Below are 12,137 nucleotides of genomic sequence, written 5' to 3'. Positions count from 1 at the left end.
GCCTCTGGAAATGCTTTCATGGGCACAGATGGCGCCCATTTCTGCATAAGCCAGTCTACACCTGTTCAGGGATCCCCAGCCCTGCTCTGGCGCGAAACTGGACAAAGGAAAGGGGAGTGACCACTCCCCTGCACCTCCCCTGGGAGGTCCCCAGAGCTCCTCCAGTGTGCTCCAGACCTCTGCCATCTTGGAAACAGAGGTGCTGCTGGCACACTGGACTGCTCTGAGTGGCCAATGCCAGCAAGTGACGTCAGAGATTCCTTCTGATAGGCTCCTACAGGTGTTGCTAGCCTATCCTGTCTCCAAAGTAGTCAAACCTCCTTTTCTGTCTATTTAGGGTCTCTGCTTTGGGGAATTCTTTAGATAACGAATGCAAGAGCTCATCAGAGTTCCTCTGCATCTCTCTCTTCACCTTCTGCCAAGGAATCGACCGCTGACTGCTCTGGAAGCCTGCAAAACTGCAACAAAGTACCAAAGTCGACTACTGCGACCTTGTAACGCTGATCGGGACATCTTCTCGACTGTTTTTCCTGGTGGTTCATGCTGTGGGGGTAGTCTGCCTCCTCTCTGCACTAGAAGCGCCGAAGAAATCTCCCGTCGGTCGACGGAATATTCCCCCCTGCAACCGCAGGCACCAAAAGACTGCATCATCGGTCCTCTGTGTCCGCTCTCAGCACAACAAGCGTGGTCCCTGGAACTCAGCAACTCTGTCCAAGTGACTCCATCAGTCCAGTGACTCTTCAGTCCAAGTTTGGTGGAGATAAGTCTTCGCCTCCCCACGCTAGACTTCATTGCCGGGTACCGAGTGATTTGCAGGTGCTCCGGCTCCTGTGCACTCTTCCAGGATTTCCTTTGTTCACGGCCAAGCCTGGGTCCCCGACACTCTAACCTGCAGTGCACGACCTCCGGAGTTGTCCTCCGGCGTCGTGGGACCTTCTTTTGTGACTTCGGGTGACCTCCGGTTCACTCTTCTTTGTAGTGCCTGTTCTGGCACTTCTGCGGGTGCTGCTTGCTTCTGAGTGGGCTCTTTGTCTTGCTGGGCGTCCCCTCTGTCTCCTCACGCAATTGGCGACATCCTGGTCCCTCCTGGGCCACAGCAGCCTCCAAAAACCCTAACCGCAAACCTTGCAGCTATCAAGGCTTGTTTGTGGTCTTTCTGCACGGAAACACGTTTGCAAGCTTCTTCACAACGTGGGACATCCATCCTCCAAAGGGCAAGTTCCTAGTCCTCTTCGTTCTTGCAGAATCCACAGCTTCTACCATCCAGTGGCAGCTTCTTTGCACCCACAGCTGGCATTTCCTGGGCATCTGCCCACTCCCGGCTTGAGTGTGACTCTTGGACTTGGTCCCCTTGTTCCACAGGTACTCTCGTCTGGAAATCCATCATTGTTGCATTGCTGGTGTTGGTCTTCCTTGCAGAATTCCCCTATCACGACTTCTGTGCTCTCTGTGGAATTTAGGTGCACTTTGCACCCACTTTTCAGGGTCTTGGGGTGGGCTTTTTTTCTAACCCTCACTGTTTTCTTACAGTCCCAGTGACCCTCTACAAGCTCACATAGGTTTGGGGTCCATTCGTGGTTCGCATTCCACTTCTAGAGTATATGGTTTGTGTTGCCCCTATACCTATGTGCTCTCATTGCAATCAATTGTGACTGTACATTGCTTGCATTGCTTTCTATTGATATTACTGCATAATTTTGGTATTGTGTACATATATCTGGTGTATATTTGCTATCCTCATACTGAGGGTACTCACTGAGATACTTTTGGCATATTGTCATAAAAATAAAGCACCTTTATTTTTAGTATATCTGTGTATTGTGTTTTCCTATGATATTGTGCATATGACACTAGTGGTATAGTGGGAGCTTTGCATGTCTCCTAATTAAGCCTAAGCTGCTCTGCTAAGCTACCCTTTTCTATCAGCCAAAGCTGCTAGACACCTCTTCTACACTAATAAGGGATACCTGGACCTAGTGCAGAGTGTAAGTACCCCTTGTTACTCACTACAAACCAGGCCAGCCTCCTACACCCTCCATCTGTATATATTGTACATACTGTTTATTGCTTTTAAGGATGTAGTTATCTAATTTTTTTATATTACACTCACTTTAATCAATTCCTTTTGTCCTTGCGTTATTCCTGAGGGGTGGGGGTGAATATATGATGTTATTGCATCTGGTTGTGTGTATGTTGTTGGGGGTGTTGAGGGTGTCTGTCACTCTTTTTCTTCTCTCCTCCCTTTTGTGCTAGGTGCAGTACTCACCGCGGTTGTGTTTGCCGCCGTTTGTGTTCCTGGTGTAGGAGGAGGTAGACCAGCATTGGAAATATGTACAATCCTGGCTCCATGGCATCTTGGTTTTTCCTTGTGTGTCGAGAGGTGAGTCGTTTCTCTTATGTGTATTGTTTCCGCCGTGCTTTTGATGGTGTTTGTACCGCCCCAGAAAAGCTGGCGGATTAGTGTGTCATAAAAGAGTGGGCAGAACATTGTCTTCCGCCTGGCTGTTGGCGGTTACCGCCTTGGTGTTTGTTCCTACCGCCTTGGCGGTCGGAGTGTGTAGGAAAGTACCATCTTGCCTGGCATGTTACCCCCATTTTTCACTGTATATATGTTGTTTTAGTTGTATGTGTCACTGGGACCCTGTCATCCAGGGCCCCAGTGCTCATAAGTGTGCCTGAATGTGTTACCTGTGTAGTGACTAACTGTCTCACTGAGGCTCTGCTAATCAGAACCTCAGTGTTTATGCTCTCTCATTTCTTTCAATTTGTCACTAACAGGATAGGGACCAATTTTACCAATTTACATTGGCTTACTGGAACACCCTTATAATTCCCTAGTGTAGGAAAGTACCATCTTGCCTGGCATGTTACCCCCATTTTTCACTGTATATATGTTGTTTTAGTTGTATGTGTCACTGGGACCCTGGTAACCCAGGGCCCCAGTGCTCATAAGTGTGCCTGAATGTGTTACCTGTGTAGTGACTAACTGTCTCACTGAGGCTCTGCTAATCAGAACCTCAGTGGTTATGCTCTCTCATTTCTTTCCAAATTGTCACTAACAGGCTAGTGACAATTTTTACCAATTTACATTGGCTTACTGGAACACCCTTATAATTCCCTAGTATATGGTACTGAGGTACCCAGGGTATTGGGGTTCCAGGAGATCCCTATGGGCTGCAGCATTTCTTTTGCCACCCATAGGGAGCTCTGACAATTCTTACACAGGCCTGCCACTGCAGCCTGAGTGAAATAACGTCCACGTTATTTCACAACCATTTTACACTGCACTTAAGTAACTTATAAGTCACCTATATGTCTAACCTTTACCTGGTAAAGGTTAGGTGCAAAGTTACTTAGTGTGAGGGCACCCTGGCACTAGCCAAGGTGCCCCCACATTGTTCAGAGCCAATTCCCTGAACTTTGTGAGTGCGGGGACACCATTACACGCGTGCACTACATATAGGTCACTACCTATATGTAGCTTCACAATGGTAAGTCCGAATATGGCCATGTAACATGTCTATGATCATGGAATTGCCCCCTCTATGCCATCCTGGCATAGTTGGCACAATCCCATGATCCCAGTGGTCTGTAGCACAGACCCTGGTACTGCCAAACTGCCCTTCCTGGGGTTTCACTGCAGCTGCTGCCAACCCCTCAGACAGGCATCTGCCCTCCTGGGGTCCAGCCAGGCCTGGCCCAGGATGGCAGAACAAAGGACTTCCTCTGAGAGAGGGTGTTACACCCTCTCCCTTTGGGAAATGGTGTGAAGGCAGGGGAGGAGTAGCCTCCCCCAGCCTCTGGAAATGCTTTGTTGGGCACAGAGGTGCCCAATTCTGCATAAGCCAGTCTACACCGGTTCAGGGGACCCCTTAGCCCTGCTCTGGCGTGAAACTGGACAAAGGAAAGGGGAGTGACCACTCCCCTGACCTGCACCTCCCCTGGGAGGTGTCCAGAGCTCCTCAAGTGTGCTCCAGACCTCTGCCATCTTGGAAACAGAGGTGCTGCTGGCACACTGGACTGCTCTGAGTGGCCAGTGCCACCAGGTGACGTCAGAGACTCCTTCTGATAGGCTCCTTCAGGTGTTAGTAGCCTATCCTCTCTCCTAGGTAGCCAAACCCTCTTTTCTGGCTATTTAGGGTCTCTGTCTCTGGGGAAACTTTAGATAACGAATGCAACAGCTCATCCGAGTTCCTCTGCATCTCTCTCTTCACCTTCTGCCAAGGAATCGACTGCTGACCGCGCTGGAAGCCTGCAAACCTGCAACATAGTAGCAAAGACGACTACTGCAACTCTGTAACGCTGATCCTGCCGCCTTCTCGACTGTTTTCCTGCTTGTGCATGCTGTGGGGGTAGTCTGCCTCCTCTCTGCACCAGAAGCTCCGAAGAAATCTCCCGTGGGTCGACGGAATCTTCCCCCTGCGACCGCAGGCACCAAAAAGCTGCATTACCGGTCCCTTGGGTCTCCTCTCAGCACGACGAGCGAGGTCCCTCGAATCCAGCGACTCTGTCCAAGTGACCCCCACAGTCCAGTGACTCTTCAGTCCAAGTTAGGTGGAGGTAAGTCCTTGCCTCACCTCGCTGGGCTGCATTGCTGGGAACCGCGACTTTTGCAGCTACTCCGGCCCCTGTGCACTTCCGGCGGAAATCCTTTGTGCACAGCCAAGCCTGGGTCCACGGCACTCTAACCTGCATTGCACGACTTTCTAAGTTGGTCTCCGGCGACGTGGGACTCCTTTGTGCGACTTCGGGTGAGCACCGTTTCACGCATCCTCGTAGTGCCTGTTTCTGTCACTTCTCCGGGAGCTATCTGCTGCTAAGAGGACTCCTTGTCTTGCTCGATGTCCTCTCTCTCTCCTGGTCCAATTTGCGACCTCCTGGTCCCTCCAGGGCCACAGCAGCGTCCAAAAACGCTAACTGCACGATTTACAGCTAGCAAGGCTTGCTGGCGTTCTTTCGGCGGGAAAACACTTCTGCACGACTCTCCACGGCGAGAGGGATTAGTCCACCAAAGGGGAAGTCTCTAGCCATTTTCGTTCCTGCAGAAACCTCAGCTTCTTCTGTCCAGTAGAAGCTTCTTTGCACCCGAAGGTAGCATTTCCTGGGCATTTGCCCATCTCCGACTTGCTTGTGATTTTTGGACTTGTTCCCCTTGTTCCACAGGTACCCTAGATTGGAAATCCACAGTTGTTGCATTGTTGGTTTGTGTCTTTCCTGCATTATTCCTCTAACACGACTTCTTTGTCCTTAGGGGAACTTTAGTGCACTTTGCACTCACTTTTCAGGGTCTTGGGGAGGGTTATTTTTCTAACTCTCACTATTTTCTAATAGTCCCAGCGACCCTCTACAAGGTCACATAGGTTTGGGGTCCATTTGTGGTTCGCATTCCACTTTTGGAGTATATGGTTTGTGTTGCCCCTATCCCTATGTTTCCCCATTGCATCCTATTGTAACTATACATTGTTTGCACTGTTTTCTAAGACTATACTGCATATTTTTGCTATTGTGTATATATATCTTGTGTATATTTCCTATCCTCTCACTGAGGGTACACTCTAAGATACTTTGGCATATTGTCATAAAAATAAAGTACCTTTATTTTTAGTATAACTGTGTATTGTGTTTTCTTATGATATTGTGCATATGACACTAAGTGGTACTGTAGTAGCTTCACACGTCTCCTAGTTCAGCCTAAGCTGCTCTGCTAAGCTACCATTATCTATCAGACTAAGCTGCTAGACACCCTATACACTAATAAGGGATAACTGGGCCTGGTGCAAGGTGCAAGTACCCCTTGGTACTCACTACAAGCCAGTCCAGCCTCCTACATTGGTTGTGCAGCGGTGGGATAAGTGCTTTGAGACTACTTACCACTCTTGTCATTGTACTTTTCATAGGAGAAAAATATACAAAACAAGGTCAGTGTATATACACATAGCCAAAAAGTTTTGCATTTCCTCTTTTCACTCTTTTCTAAGTGCTGAAAAGTACTTCTAACTTTCTAAAAAGTTCTAAAAAGTTTTAAAAGTTTTTTTTCTCTGTCTTTCTAAAAGCTCTGACAAACTTTTTATCTTTTACTATCACTTTAACTCTCTCTAAAAATGTCTGGCACAGGCCAAAATGTTGATCTGTCCAAACTTGCATATGACCACCTTAGCTGGAAAGGAGCAAGGAGTCTCTGTGTAGAGAGAGGTTTGAGTGTAGGGAAGAATCCTTCCTTGGAACTGTTACTTAACATGCTTAGAGAACAGGATAAGGCTAGAAGTGCCCCATCTTTTGAAAAAGTAGCTAATGGTTCTCAATCTGATCCAGGGACTCCCCCAGGAAAAGATTCAGGAAAGAAACTTCCTAGCCTGCCCATTACTAGACAGTCTAGCATAGTTGGTAATGATGATGAGCCACACCATACAAATAGTGTTGTCTCACATCATAGCAAAAGCATTTATTCTCACCATACTGGTAGTGATGTTTCTGTTAGCCAAGCTGTTAGGGTGGCTTCTGTAAGGGACAGGTCTCCTTCTGTCCATTCTCACCATACTTCTGTTTCAAGGCATGTCACTCCCACCCACCCTGATGACAGATTGTTAGAAAGGGAGCTCAATAGATTGAGAGTGGAACAAACCAGACTGAAGCTCAAGAAGCAACAGCTGGATTTGGATAGACACTCTTTAGAAGTAGAGAAGGAGAGACAGAAACTGGGTTTAGAAACCCATGGTGGCAGCAGCAGTATTCCCCATAGTCATCCTGCAAAAGAGCATGATTCCAGGAATCTGCACAAGATAGTTCCCCCTTATAAGGAGGGGGATGACATTAACAAGTGGTTTGCTGCACTTGAGAGGGCCTGTGTTGTACAGGATGTCCCTCAAAGGCAGTGGGCTGCTATCCTATGGCTATCATTTAGTGGAAAAGGTAGGGATAGGCTCCTTACTGTGAAAGAAAATGATGCTAATAATTTCCAAGTTCTTAAGAATGCACTCCTGGATGGTTATGGCTTAACCACTGAACAATACAGGATAAAGTTCAGAGAGACCAAAAAGGAGTCTTCACAAGACTGGGTTGATTTCATTGACCATTCAGTGAAGGCCTTGGAGGGGTGGTTACATGGCAGTAAAGTTACTGATTATGACAGCCTGTATAACTTGATCCTGAGAGAGCATATTCTTAATAATTGTGTGTCTGATTTGTTGCACCAGTACTTGGTGGACTCTGATCTGACCTCTCCCCAAGAATTGGGAAAGAAGGCAGACAAATGGGTCAGAACAAGGGTGAACAGAAAAGTTCATACAGGGGGTGACAAAGATGGCAACAAGAAGAAGGATGGTAAGTCTTCTGACAAGGGTGGGGACAAATCTAAAAATGAGTCTTCATCAGGCCCACAAAAACACTCTGGTGGGGGTGGTGGGCCCAAATCCTCTTTTAATCAGAACAAGGAAAAGAAACCATGGTGCTATTTATGTAAAATAAAAGGCCATTGCACAACAGATCCCAGTTGTCCAAAGAAAGGCACCAAGCCTCCTACCACTACAACCCCTACTGCTACACCTAGTGTCCCTACTAATAGCAGTGGTGGTGGGAGCAAACCTACTAATAGCCAATCCAATCGAGTAGCTGGGCTCACTATTGGTAACTTAGTTGGGGTTGGCCTTGTTAGGGAGGCCACAGAGGCTGTGTTAGTCTCTGAGGGGGCTATTGATTTAGCCACCTTAGTTGCTTGTCCCCTTAATATGGATAAGTACAAGCAGCTACCCCTAATAAATGGTGTTGAGGTTCAGGCCTACAGGGACACTGGTGCCAGTGTGACTATGGTCATAGAGAAACTGGTCCACCCTGAACAACACCTACTTGGTCACCAGTACCAAGTAACCGATGCTCACAACAACACACTTAGCCACCCCATGGCTGTTGTAAATCTCAACTGGGGGGGGGGTTACTGGTCCAAAGAAAGTTGTGGTAGCTTCAGATTTACCTGTAGACTGTCTATTAGGGAATGATTTGGAGACATCAGCTTGGTCAGATGTGGAGTTGGAGGCCCATGCAGCAATGCTGGGCATCCCAGGGCATATTTTTGCTTTGACAAGGGCTCAGGCCAAAAAGCAAAAAGGACAGGGAAGCTTGGATCCTGGAACAATGGACCAAGTGCTCCCTAAAGCAAGGGCTAGTAGCAGCAAACCACTTCCTACTATCCCTCCCTCTACAGTGGATTCTACTTCTGAGGAAGAAGAATTCCCTCCCTGTGCAGAACCTACACCAGAGGAGCTGGAAGCAGACACTGCTGAGCTTTTGGGTGAAGGGGGGCCTGCCAGAGAGGAGCTGAGTGTGGCACAGCAAACCTGTCCCACATTAGAGGGTCTCAGACAGCAAGCTGTCAAACAGGCTAATGGGGATGTCAGTGACTCTCACAGAGTTTACTGGGAGGACAACCTCTTGTACACTGAGCATAGGGATCCTAAACCTGGAGCTGCCAGGAGATTAGTGATTCCTCAGGAGTACAGAAAGTTCCTCCTAACCCTGGCACATGACATTCCCCTAGCTGGGCATCTAGGACAAATGAAAACTTGGGACAGGCTTGTTCCCCTGTTTCATTGGCCTAGAATGTCTGAGGACACAAAGGAATTTTGTAAGTCCTGTGAAACCTGTCAAGCCAGTGGCAAGACAGGTGGCACCCCAAAGGCACCCCTTATTCCACTGCCTGTGGTTTGGGTTCCCTTTGAAAGGGTAGGGGTTGACATAGTTGGCCCCCTTGACCCTCCTACTGCTTCAGGCAATAGATTTATCTTGGTGGTAGTGGACCATGCCACAAGATATCCTGAAGCTATTCCTTTAAGGACCACTACAGCACCTGCAGTGGCAAAGGCCCTCCTGGGAATATTTTCCAGGGTGGGCTTCCCAAAGGAAGTAGTATCAGACAGGGGAAGCAATTTCATGTCTGCATACTTAAAGGCCATGTGGAAGGAGTGTGGTGTAACTTACAAGTTCACAACACCCTATCATCCACAAACAAATGGACTGGTGGAGAGATTTAATAAAACTCTCAAAGGCATGATTATGGGTCTCCCTGAAAAACTCCGCAGGAGATGGGATATCCTTCTACCATGCCTCCTTTTTGCCTACAGGGAGGTACCCCAGAAAGGAGTGGGCTTCAGCCCCTTTGAACTACTTTTTGGACACCCTGTTAGGGGTCCACTCACACTTGTAAAGGAGGGTTGGGAACAACCTTTAAAAGCTCCTAAGCAGGATATTGTGGATTATGTACTTGGCCTCAGATCAAAGATGGCTGAGTACATGAAAAAGGCCAGTAAAAACCTTCAGGCCAGCCAAGAGCTCCAGAAGCAATGGTATGATCAGAAGGCTGTTTTGGTTCAGTACCAACCAGGGCAGAAAGTGTGGGTCTTGGAGCCTGTGGCCCCAACAGCACTCCAAGATAAATGGAGTGGTCCCCACACAATTGTTGAAAAGAAGGGAGAAGTCACCTATTTAGTTGACTTAGGCACTGCCAGGAGTCCCCTTAGGGTGCTCCATGTCAACCACCTGAAACCCTACTATGACAGGGCTGATCTCACCCTGCTCATGGCAACTGATGAGGGACAGGAACAAGACAGTGATCCTCTACCTGATCTCTTCTCTTCCAAAGAACAAGATGCTCTGGTGGAAGGTGTAGTTTTGGCTGACTGTCTTACTGCTGAGCAGAAAGACAATTGCATAAATCTTCTAGATCAATTCTCTGAACTCTTCTCTACTGTGCCAGGTACCACTTCTTGGTGTGAACACACTATAGATACTGGAGACAGCTTGCCTGTCAAAAGTAAGATCTATATGCAGCCTGACCATGTCAGGGACTGCATAAAGCAAGAGGTCCAGAAAATATTAGAACTAGGAGTGGTTGAGCACTCTGACAGTCCATGGGCTTCTCCTGTGGTACTGGTACCAAAACCCCATTCCAAAGACGGAAAGAAGGAAATGCGGTTTTGTGTAGACTATAGAGGTCTCAACTTGGTAACCAAAACTGATGCTCACCCTATACCCAGGGCAGATGAGCTCATAGATACACTGGCATTTACCAAGTATCTAAGCACTTTTGACTTGACTGCAGGGTATTGGCAGATCAAATTGTCAGAAGATGCTAAACCTAAGACTGCATTTTCAACCATTGGAGGACAATACCAGTTTACTGTAATGCCTTTTGGTTTGAAAAATGCACCTGCCACTTTTCAGAGGTTGGTGAACACAGTCCTGCAAGGGCTGGAAGCTTTCAGTGCAGCATATTTGGACGATATAGCTGTCTTTAGCTCCAGCTGGGATGATCACCTGGTCCACCTATGGAAAGTTTTGGAGGCCCTGCAAAAGGCAGGCCTCACTATCAAGGCTTCAAAGTGCCAGATAGGGCAGGGTAAGGTGGTTTATCTGGGACACCTTGTTGGTGGGGAACCGATTGCACCACTTCAGGGGAAAATCCAAACAATTATTGATTTGGTTCCCCCTACCACTCAGACTCAGGTGAGAGCCTTCCTAGGCCTCACTGGGTATTACAGGAGGTTCATTAAGAACTATGGCTCCATTGCAGCCCCTCTTAATGACCTCACATCCAAGAAAATGCCTAAAAAGGTATTATGGACAGCAAACTGTCAGAAAGCTTTTGAGGAGCTGAAGCAGGCCATGTGCTCTGCACCTGTCCTGAAAAGCCGTGTTACTCTAAAAAATTCTATGTCCAAACTGATGCATCTGAATTAGGAGTAGGGGCAGTCCTATCACAACTTACTTCTGAGGGCCAGGATCAACCTGTTGCTTTTATTAGTAGGAGGTTGACCCCTAGAGAAAAGCGTTGGTCTGCCATAGAGAGGGAGGCCTTTGCTGTGGTCTGGGCTCTGAAGAAGTTGAGGCCATACCTGTTTGGCACTCACTTCATTGTTCAGACAGACCACAAACCTCTACTTTGGCTAAAACAAATGAAAGGTGAAAATCCTAAATTGTTGAGGTGGTCCATATCCCTACAGGGAATGGACTATACAGTGGAACATAGACCTGGGAGTAGCCACTCCAATGCAGATGGACTCTCCAGATATTTCCACTTAGACAATGAAGACTCATCAGGTCATGGCTAGTCTTATTGTCCTTCGTTTGGGGGGGGGGGTTGTGTAGGAAAGTACCATCTTGCCTGGCATGTTACCCCCATTTTTCACTGTATATATGTTGTTTTAGTTGTATGTGTCACTGGGACCCTGGTAACCCAGGGCCCCAGTGCTCATAAGTGTGCCTGAATGTGTTACCTGTGTAGTGACTAACTGTCTCACTGAGGCTCTGCTAATCAGAACCTCAGTGGTTATGCTCTCTCATTTCTTTCCAAATTGTCACTAACAGGCTAGCGACCATTTTTACCAATTTACATTGGCTTACTGGAACACCCTTATAATTCCCTAGTATATGGTACTAAGGTACCCAGGGTATTGGGGTTCCAGGAGATCCCTATGGGCTGCAGCATTTCTTTTGCCACCCATAGGGAGCTCTGACAATTCTTACACAGGCCTGCCACTGCAGCCTGAGTAAAACAACGTCCACGTTATTTCACAGCCATTTTACACTGCACTTAAGTAACTTATAAGTCACCTATATGTCTAACCTTTACCTGGTAAAGGTTAGGTGCAAAGTTACTTAGTGTGAGGACACCCTGGCACTAGCCAAGGTGCCCCCACATTGTTCAGGGCCAATTCCCCGGACTTTGTGACTGCGGGGACACCATTACACGAATGCACTACACATAGGTCAATACCTATATGTAGCTTCACAATGGTAACTCCGAATATGGCCATGTAACATGTCTAAGATCATGGAATTGCCCCCTCTATGCCATCCTGGCATTGTTGGCACAATCCCATGATCCCAGTGGTCTGTAGCACAGACCCTGGTACTGCCAAACTGCCTTTCCTGGGGTTTCACTGCAGCTGCTGCTGCTGCCAACCCCTCAGACAGGTTTCTGCCCCCCTGGGGTCAAGCCAGGCTTGTCCCAGGATGGCAGAACAAAGGACTTCCTCTGAGAGAGGGTGTTACACCCTCTCCCTTTCGAAAATGGTGTGAAGGCAGGGGAGGAGTAGCCTCCCCCAGCCTCTGGAAATGCTTTCATGGGCACAGATGTGCCCAATTCT

Source organism: Pleurodeles waltl, chromosome 7, assembly GCF_031143425.1.
Source record: "Pleurodeles waltl isolate 20211129_DDA chromosome 7, aPleWal1.hap1.20221129, whole genome shotgun sequence".
NCBI lineage: Eukaryota > Metazoa > Chordata > Amphibia > Caudata > Salamandridae > Pleurodeles > Pleurodeles waltl.
The sequence above is the reverse complement of the archived record's forward strand: the minus strand, read 5'-3'. Positions refer to the sequence as shown.